Source organism: Tupaia chinensis, unplaced genomic scaffold (assembly GCF_000334495.1).
Source record: "Tupaia chinensis unplaced genomic scaffold, TupChi_1.0 Scaffold000274_1, whole genome shotgun sequence".
In the NCBI taxonomy this organism is placed as follows: domain Eukaryota; kingdom Metazoa; phylum Chordata; class Mammalia; order Scandentia; family Tupaiidae; genus Tupaia; species Tupaia belangeri.
Genome location: NW_006159756.1, coordinates 1,024,631 through 1,034,994, shown reverse-complemented (window position 1 = coordinate 1,034,994; position 10,364 = coordinate 1,024,631).

Genomic DNA, 10,364 nt, shown 5'->3' with positions numbered 1-10,364 from the left:
AGGCCGGGGCCAGCGCCTTTCCCTACAGCCCTCCTGCCATGGCCGCTGTCTGTCCCCAGCGCTCCATCATGTGACTGCGGGGCAGGTCTGGCCCCTCGGTCACTGCCCACTCCTGATATAGGGGCCCAGGAGGTCTTTGCAGAGGGAACAGAAATGAGGGTCTCTCCTCCCTCGTGAAGCTCTCATTCTTGCTGTCTTCTTAGGGCGTCTTGGTGGGCTGCCTGGAGGCTGGCGAGTGAAGGCTGAGTGGGCGGTGGAGGAAGCCTGGCACGTGAGCAGTGATTGCAGGAGGAGGGCAGGTGTGGCGGGTCTGGTAGGATGTGGGGACGCTGTGAGCAGAGTGGTGGCCTTCCGACGGTGAGCACACCGCGGGGGCTCTTCTGGGAGGCTGCACAGTAACTGCTGGGGGAAGGCCCGATGGACTGCTCAGGCTGGGATCCTGACTGCCTTTCCCAGGCTGTGTGATCTGGGGCAGGTTGCATAACCTCTCTGTCAGTCTCCTGGAGTCCTGGTGCAGAGCCCATGAGGTAACCCCTGTAGGGTGTGTGGTACATACCTGGCACTGGGTAACCTGGGCAGAGGGCCCCGGTGGTGGTTCTCGGGCCCTGGCGGAGGCATGGCTTGAGTGTAGCTGGTTCTGGTAGTGGGGCTATTCTTCACGCTTGAGGAGCCCGGCTGAGGCTTGGGCAGGAGACCTGGCCACTGGGTCACTTCCTGAGAAGTACTCAGTTCTGCATGCTGGGAGCTCGCTCTGCAAGGGGGTGGATTATGGGGGCCTCTAGAGATGCTGGGGGGCCACAGACAAACATTTAGAAAAAATAAAACTGGGTGCGTCTGGGAGCCAGTGAGGGAGAGGTGTGTGGCCAGGTGGTTGCTGAGTCGAGACTGGCCTGTACTGCTTCAAGGGAACCAGATGCACAGGTTTCCAGGCTCTGAAAAGGTGCTGCTGGAGACCAGAGGAACCTAAGACACCCACTCTCTGGGGAGAGGGCTTCCCTGAGTCTGTGGGCAGCTGAGGAAGGGCTCCCCAGGGCCTGGCCCAGAGCACAGCGGACGGTGCTGTTGACCTGGAGTGTTCTTGGTGGTGCCCCCACTCCTGCCCCAGGTGGCTGATGGCTCAGACAGTGCCCCTCAGCAGCCTGTGCATAAGTCATCTGCATGGTCCCCACCCCGCACCGGCTCCACGCTGTCCCCCAGGGGTGAGTGCCTCTGCTCACTCAGGCCACAGCTGACTGGGGGCTTGGGGGTGAGCAGAGAATGGCTGGCCTTTACCTTGCTGTGGGAGAAAAGGCAGTGGGCCCTGGGTGGCTGCAGCAGGGAGTGGGGCTGGCCTGGGGGACTGAGTTACCTTGCCCCACTGCAAAGCCACCACTCCTGCCTGCACACGCCTCAGGGCCTCTGGAGCCAGCAACGAGCCCCAGTAAGAGGGCTGGGAGGCGGGCACGCAGGAGGGATGTCCCCCTTCTGGACCTCAGTCCTGTGTCCAGCTCACCAGGGCCTGGAGTAAGTAGGCTTCTCCCGCTTCCCTGGGCACCAGGATCCCTGCGAGGAGTGTGTGTGTTACAGATGCAGATTACTGGGCACCCCCGAGGAACCTGGCACTTGCCTGTTACCAGTCCTATCCAGGTGACTCTGAGACCCCCATCCTCAGGCCAGTGTTGAGACATGGAGAAAAACTGCTGCTTTGCTCGGAACTGTAGGAGAGTGGGGCACAGCCCGCTCCCATCTGCAGGCTTCCCCTGGCATCCTTGTCCTGGCGCGCTGTGGCCCCTGCTGCCCTGCTTGACTGTGCAGGGGAGGTAAGGGAAGGTGGGGGCAGAGTGAAGCAGTTGACATGGCTTGGTTCAGCTTGAATCAGTTGACATGGCTTGGTTCAGCAGCAGCTGTGCCCACCTTCCTCCTGCCATCCTCCCGTCACCTTTCACCCTGGCTGGCTGAGTTATTCCGAAGGGCACTGGTTCTGCTCCCTGTGGGAGAGAGGCCCGCTGCCAGCAATGGTGTGGCTTCTGCGGGCTCACCAGGACCCGTCTGCACTCAGGGCAGAGGAGCACACGCCGTGCGTGCACGCATGGGCCTCTGCCAGGGTCTCCGGGCGTCAGGGTCAAATGCCGTCTCGTGGAGTAAAAGGCTTTTCCTCTGAGTTTGCACCACCCTGGCTCCCTTTCTCAGGCCACTGCCAGCACTCTGAGGACCCCGTGGGGCTGGGGAGGGGGAAGCGGAGTGAGGCGCAGAATGGCACTCTTGTGAGACCGAGCCTACGTCAGTCACTTACGTCTCCCCGATGTGGCATCTTCCCTTGTGTGTACTGTGGTCTTTCTCGGTGTTGTGCTGTTAGCTGAGGCAGCATGGGGGATGGGCAGCAGGTGGCTAGTGGTTATGTTGCTGGACTCCCACATGGTGGATGATGGTGGCTCGAGTCCCAGACCTTGCGGCTTGAAAATCACCAGGCACATGTGCATCCGTGCCCAAGATCCTGGGAGGAAGATGGAGAAGGGATTTGTGGGATGGCCTTTCCCCTTGGGCCATTTCTCACTTCCCCTCTGTCTCTGTCTCGTCTCTCGGGCAAGCAAACACACCATAAGGTAAAAGAAAGAGGAGGCACCGGCGCCCCTCTGCACAGCGGTGGTCATGGGTGATGTGGACGCCTCCTCCCTCCCTGCACCCCTGTTTCCCATACAGGAGGTAAGTCACTCAGTGTGCCTACCCTTCCAGGAGATGCAATCACTGGGACGCCCCACCGCTCAGCCCTGGTCCTGGCTGAGGCCATGGCAAGGGGCTGGTTTAGGGAAGGTGCCTTGGTTTGACTGACACTTTTGGCTGTTCGGCTCTGGGGGCCTCACCAAGTCCTTGACATCTGACAGTTCCTCTGAGGCCGGCCTGGTCTGTCCTCATGTTGGGCGTGGGCACAGATCCTGGAAAGCCTGGCCTGGGGAGTTCCCCCACGCCTGGCGCAGAGCAAGCACCCTGTAAATTGTCCGAGTGGACTAAGGCTTGGATTAGCTGTGTGGCCTTAGGCAAGCCACCGTCCTCTCTGAGCTCATAGGAATAGGGAATAATAACCTGTCCACAGCAGGCCGGATGTCTGCATCACTCCTAACTGTGTTCTGTGTTAACCACTGTCCTGGTCAGTGTGACTGTGAGTAGCGCAGCTCGGAAGGGCTGGGAGATTTTCTTTCCTCCCAACTCTTGGGGAGACTTTTCCCAGAAAAACTGTGTTTTAGTCTGGGCATCTTCCACCCCTGCTTTGGGGGGTGGAGAAGGCTCTGAGGCAGTTCGCCAAGGGGCAGACTCGAATGCCTGGTGGGCAGAACGCATTGTCTTCCTCTCTGCAACAGGAGGGGAGAAAGCTATGGTGCTGGTCGAAGTTGCCTCTCTGCTGAGCCCCCACATCGGAGACCCCGCCTCCCGCTTTCAGATCCCAATCCCAGTAGCCACAAGGAGTCACGTGAGCGAGTCCAAGTGGACGTAAGTGCCCTTCCTCTGTGTGGCTAGTGGACAGGGAGAGTGCACTCGCACTTCCCTGCAGGTCTTCCTGTGTCCTCTGCTTCCCAGAGGCACTTCCAACAACGAGGCGCATCTCCAGGGTCCCTCGACCCCGACCAGCACCTGCAGGCGAGGCCCTGCCCCCTCGGTCTGGGGCCTGGCTCCGTAGCTCCATCCAGTCTCCCAGATGCTGCTCCTGAGGCCACACAGCCATGTCCCCCCCACTTTGTTTGGAACGATCCTCTTGCCCCTTGAGACCCAGCTCAAATGCCACATCGTCTGTGCAATGTGTCCTTTTCTCTTCCTGCTCCCAGGGGTCCCACCAGAATTAAGTTCCCTCCACGTCCACCGTCCATTATTTAGTGCAATTTCTTTTTCTATTATATATATGCTCGTTTCTCCCACGAGTGAGAGAGACAGCATCCCTAACGGGTCTCAGTGCCACGATCCACACCCGGCTTCAGATCAAGGGCACACACACACCTGGTGCACTTTGGGAGGTCTTGGGACGTGCACCCCAAACCTTTCCATGTGGGTCAGCCTGGAAGAGCATTGTGTTTTACTGCTGCACCAGTCTGTATTTTTAAATCACTCGCCCCTCACTTATGGACATGTCAGATTTGCTATATGGAAGTATTCTGGCAAGATCTGGGTCTTGTCTATTTCAGTAGGTGCCCAGTAAAGGCTGAACTGATTGAATGTAACCTAACGCACCTGCTGAAGGGCCATTCTCCTGCTTTGTACTCACGCTAGCGTGACACCCCGTCTGTGTCCTAGGACATACCCTCCCATGGCCTGTTCTTCCCACCACTGAGCAGTGGCCACACTCGCTGACATGCAAACTGTGTGTTACCTTACCTAAGTGGAGTTCTGTCATAGGTGTGACAAAGCCCTGCGGAAACAAACCCTGGCAGTAGGAAGTATCTCTCCAAAGATCACTCTGATGGTGTTTCCCACAGTGGTGAATAGCCTCAGGAGTGACCTTTGGGGCTACTGTTTGCACTTCTTACTGGACACAAAGGACCTTTCAAGGAAACAGAGAAAGGACGGATATAGTAGCTGTGGAAGACACTCCTCGCCTTGTGGCTCTCTCCTCTTTCTGTCTCTTATCCACCTTTATCTGTTGTCTCTCTATCAGTGGTCTGTCATCTCTCTATCAACTGTCTGTCCATGTATGTCTCATATCTGTTGAATGTTTTTTATCTCTGTATCTCTGTCTTTCTATCTTCCCTTAAGTCTTGCCTTCAGTGTTATAGCCCCCATCAAGACGCTGTCTCCATTGCTAGAGTCAAACCCTCATTCACCCTTCACGACCGTGTAAGGTGAGCACATCCAGCTGAATCTTCCCTCACATGGCTGTGTTTGGCAAGAAGGAAGGCGTCCTTTCCAGGGGCCTCCCACTAGGTTGCCTTGCAAGGAAGGTTAGGAAAGGGGTTTCCTCACTCACCGTGGGACATCTTTTGCCGTAGGAGTCTTGTTTTTATCATGGGCTCCCTGGATTGCACTTATTCAGAATTTGGGTTTTCAATGATTAGAAAGAACATGGAACTTGAGGCCCGCACTCTGTGATCTAGGCATGTAATCAAGAGCAGATGGCTTCATCTCTCTGAGATAGATTTTAAGAAGTTGTGTATATAATGAACTATTGAATCAACTAATGGATTTCTGCCCGCCTGTCTTGGAGAGTTATTGGAAGCTTATGTGAAATCAAGACCTGGGGCGTTCTTGGAGAACTGGCAAGGACAGTGGCAGTTGTTCTGCAAGGGCTAGGACTATGTCTGTCTTGCTCACGACCACCTCCTCCGCAGCCCTCTCCGGGCCCAGCTCAGGGCAGGTACTCAAGAGTGAATGAGTGAAGGCTGCTGGGAAGGGTCTGAGCTGGACACCAGGTTCTGTGGACGTGCTGAGTGATGGCAGAAGCTCAGTGTGTGTTTCTGATCAAGAGTTCGTGTGCAGCCTGTGGTCACAAGATGTCAGCTACAGCCCCAAACACACAGCAGCCTAAATGCAAAGGCAGAGGGACACCACTTGGGTTGGCGTGCTCTCTCTCTCTTTTATTTTTTGGAGAGATTTTTGTTATAGGGTGCATGCGCTTGCCAGAGAGACAGAAAGCGAGAAATCAACCCCCCAGGGGGATGGTCACACCGCAATCTCTTCTCCTCCATTCTCCTCCCAAGATCTTGGGCACGCACGCACATGCGCCCAGTGTGAGTTTAAGCCACTGGGTCCGGGACTTGAACCACTGTCGACTACATGGGAGTCCAGCGACATAGCCATTATGCTAACTGCTGGTCCTGGGCTGGCTCTCTTTATCTGGGTGGAAGTATGTCCTGTCTGGCTTCATTCCCATCCATCTCATTGGACAGTAACTGTCAAGAGAGGTTCAGGTTTCTGTGAGTGGCTTAGACCAGCGATGATTCATCCTTGGGACTGGATGCATATCTGTTCAGACATAAACGGGATTCTGGTATGAGGAAGGAGAGAGGAGAGGATGCTGGAAAGACAGCTGACAGTATCTGTTGTAAGGCTCTAGAAGGAAAAGGTTTCTGTGGTTGTGGCTGAGGCTGGGCCGTGCAGGTGGGATGGCCCTGGGAGAGGACTCTGCTTGCTGTGCCCGTGTTTGCTCCGTGTGCTTTCAGGCTAAGGGAGCAGGAGCGGGTGCTGTGGGAGGAGTCCCGGCCAGGGAGACGAGTGGGCCCTGTTCCAGCTGTGCTAGACACCGGCTTTGTGCCTTTGGTCTTTTAACCTCTCTAGGCTTGCGGTTTTTTTGTTTGTTTGTTTGTTTTTAAATTTCTCAAGAATCTTTACATTTGTAGGCTCGACTCACAGGTTAATGCTGATGATCTAGATGAGGACGGTGGACAGCAGCGAAAGGCCGCAGCTGTCGAGCATGTACTGTGCGCTGTCCTGTCCTCTGCTCCTCTGAGCAACCTTACGGTGTCGGCATTGTCAGTACTCAGTTCACAGGTGATGGTTCTGGGCACAGCGAGGCTGAGGAGCTGGGGCAGGATCAGACAGGCTACCAGTGGGGGGGTCATGCAGAGTACCAGTGGGGGACCCAGACTTTTGCTCACATTGCCTGGCCCCTCACCTGTGCGCCTGACCGTTAAACCTACTTGGTAGCTGGCATTGCTGTGAGGATTAAGGACCTTTTACTTGCCGGGCACTCTTAAAGTCTTGCAAGTTACCAAACTGGGTAGAAAATGTCCCTGCCCTTATGTTCTGGTGGGCAAGGGTAGGCAATGAATGAATTTAAAGATAAAAAGTTGGTGGCATTTCAAAAAGTTTACGGAAACGTGAAATTGAAGTACAAGTTTATGGAAAAAAATATTGAAATCCATGCAAATCCAGTTTTTTTTAAGTAAAATGTACATTCTCTGAACTTTTTGAAGACCCAAATGTGAATGAAGCTGATGATAGGGGCTACTCTTCTCTACAAGGTGGTGGCCGACAGCCTTGCTGGGAGGTAGCATTTGGAGACAACCCAAAGGAGGTGAGGAAGTGGGGCTCCTGGCAGAGGGATCAGTGTGTGCTCACGTCCTGGAGGACAAGAGGGCTCAGCCTGCCTGGGAAACAGCTGTTGTGACCAGAGCCGAGCGAGCAGGAAGGCGGCAGATGTCGGAAATTACCGTGTTCGTCAAGAGTGGGTAAGCCCCTCGGACGAGGCAACCCAGCTAGGGAGGATGGTGAGGACAGATGTTCCAGGAGGGGCAGGCAAGGTGGGCCTTGGGCTCCGATTAGGATTCTGGCCTGCCTTTTCTCTGCGGTAGAAGTTTAGGGCAGCAGCAGCACATGATCAGCTGCAGCTTACAAGATCTCTTGTTACTGTGACCCAGTGTTCTCCTCTATAAAATGAGGACAGCGCCACCCAGCCTCATCAGGTATTGTTGAGATCAAATGAAATGTTTGATAAACTTGATAAACGCTGCTGGAAGCTGTGGCGTGTGATGCTCAGGCAAGCTGCTCTTACGATAATTAGGCTTTCTCCTGACTGCTGAATGGATCCCTATTTTCCTAGGCTAGTGGCCAGACAACAGTGTCAGAACTTGAAGCATGCTCTTCTCGTAGATTATGTTACTGAATCCTCAGATCCTATCCAGAGTGGATGAAGCGATGCTGATTCTCATTTAACAGTGAAGGACACTGAGGCTTAGAAAATGCAGAGAGGTTAATGCATGGCGCTAGTGAGTGTGAAGGTGGGCTTGCAACTAGAACCTTTGATTCTAAATTCAGCTCCTACGAAGTTGGAGCCTGGCGGGCCTGGAGGTAGACTATGGGGTGGTGGAGGTGGGAGGACGAGATACAGATTTCCAGTTGGATTGGATGCAAGCAGACGGGGACACATTCAGAGCCAGTACTGTTTTTATGGTCACTTACACAGTCTTTGGAAAATAATGCAGCATTATAGACAGCACAGATTAATACACAATAAAAATTATTGAAAATAGACAGATGCCAGCTCTAACACAGAAAGCTTAGGGAAATAAGGCGAAGCCGTTACATAGCAGCTGATGGCAATTAAATAGAAAAGACAAAAGAACAAGAGTTTAGTGAAGTGGGGGAGCCTCGCTGCAGCGTGACAGTGGCCGTGGAGAGCGATCGGGGTGCACGTGGTGCTTCCTCCTAGAGAAAGCCTCTTCCTCACCCCCTGTAGGAGTAGGTCTTAGGAAGCTGGAGGAGCCAGGAAGGAGCTGCCACCAGTCTCCAGGAACTTCACCCTGAAGCCCCATTAGCCTGTACCCGACACTTTCTAGGACTTCCTAGGATCCCTGGAAAACTGTGAGTCCCGGCACTCTGGCTTTGGCTTTGGCAATGTCTGGGGCTGGGAAATTCTGCAGGTATCTTATGTGGGACAGGTAGACAGCATTGCCATTGAGATCACTGCTCTGGTTCGAATGTCTCCAAGAAAATGAATGTTAAACCCTTTTTTAAAAAAGTAATTATATTTTAAATTTATTCATTTACTTTCACATTCAATCACTTTAGCATTACAGCATAGCAAATGATTTTTCCCATCGTGAACACACTGTATTTGTGTTGAAACTACCGCGACAGTGTTCAGAGGTGATAGGTTGTGAGGGTTGCACCCTCGTGAATGGCAGGGTGCCCTATTGCGGAGTGGGTGTCTGATGAAAGTCTCAGTTCAGCCCCCACCTGTCTGCCTTGCACGCTCATACCTTGCACACTCACTTGTCCTTCCACCTTTCACTAGAGGATGACTCGTACAAAGTCCCTCTCCAGATGCCGATGTTATGCACTCGGATACCCAAGGAACGTGAGCCAAATGCATTCCTGTTCATTCTAAATTACCCAGTCTGTCGCATTCTATTCTAGGAATGGAAAACAGACACCCAAAGGAGGCCCTCAGCCTCTAAGCAAGACTCTTCCTACTCGAGCCAAATGTGCGATTCATCCATTCTTAAAGTTTGCAGAGAATGGAGTTCTGGAGCTTTGTTATTTTTCCTTTTCCAAATGTTCCTGGCTGAAGGGGAGGCTCGTTTATTCCTCTCGCTCATTCTTCATCTCCTGTCCTGGCTTCAGTTCTCGGAAAAGCGGAAAAGCCCGTGGATGCTGAATTTGCATACTTGTGGGAAACTGGGAGCCCAGAGTCAGGGTGAGGAGGAGGAGAGGAGTGGAGGGGCCCAGTTGCACACCTTAGCTCCTCCTATAGCAGTGCCGGCCCCGGGGAGGGGCGTCCCGGGAGTGCTTTTATCGGCATTAACCTGCACTGTTCCCGGCCTGCTTTGTCTTTGCTTTGCATTTTATCAATACCACCAGCGGATTCTGCTGTCCCTTTCTGTGGGTTGCTGCCACACTTTATATTCCAGCCCCATCCCGGCTTCTCCAAACCCAGACACCATATTTAATTAGATTTTCTCCCTGGTTCAGGCAAACAGAAATTGAACTCCCAGTCTGTCTCTATTGCTCTGGAGCCCGTGCCTGGCAGGAAGAGACAGCTTTCTTCCCTCTCTGGCTTCCTCTGTCTCATCCTCTCCATTCCCACCTCTGACATTAATATTCCAACAGAAGCCCACTTCTGAGTTCAGTCTTTGGCCCCAAACTCTGAAATTCATCCTCGCGCTCCCCACTGCCGTTCAAACGAGCCACGCGCCTGAGGTTTGTACTGCCGAACAGTTTTTGATCTTCTTCCAGACTTTGGGCTGGACCTGAATGTAGGCAGGGGGTGCAGAGGGTGAAGGAGGTGATCGTCGGGTAGAGAGGTCTCGTCTACATCCCAGGGCAAGGGGCACTCTGCTTGAGAACAAGGACACACTGCAGTGTCCTTTAAGGATGATGACTCTACCCGGAGACATTCCCTGGGAGGGTCTCAGGGGAATGAAAAACCTTTTTTCGGTTACAACTTTTTTATTTGTGAGATCAGGAAGGAAATAGTGAGTTGGCCTTTAATGAAGTGATTATTAACAACGTCTAATTCTATTCTCTGCCACCAATGTGAGAGGAGAGAGCAGGGTTAAGGAAAGACCCAGAGGGACCAGCAGATGGCGGAATGGTTATGTCACTGGACTCCCATGTAGTCGACCACGGTTTGCATGCCACACCCGGTGGCTTAAACTCGCGCCAGGTGTGTGTGTGTGTGTGTATGCATATGTGTGTGCCCAAGATCCCAAGAGGAGAATGGAGGAGAGGGGATTGCAGCATGGGCTGACTTCTCACTTGCTGTCTTTCTGGTGAGCACCTATGCCCTACAGCACATCTCTTTCTATAAAAGAAAAGACAAGACTTGGATGATGGAGTTGTCCCGGGCTGTCTCCTATGCCTCGGGAACTCCAGCTGGGTGGGAGGGGGCACGTTCTTACCCCTGACCAGCCTTCAGACCTCGTGCAGAGCCAGGGGCTCAAGGATCCTCAGGAAATGGTCCC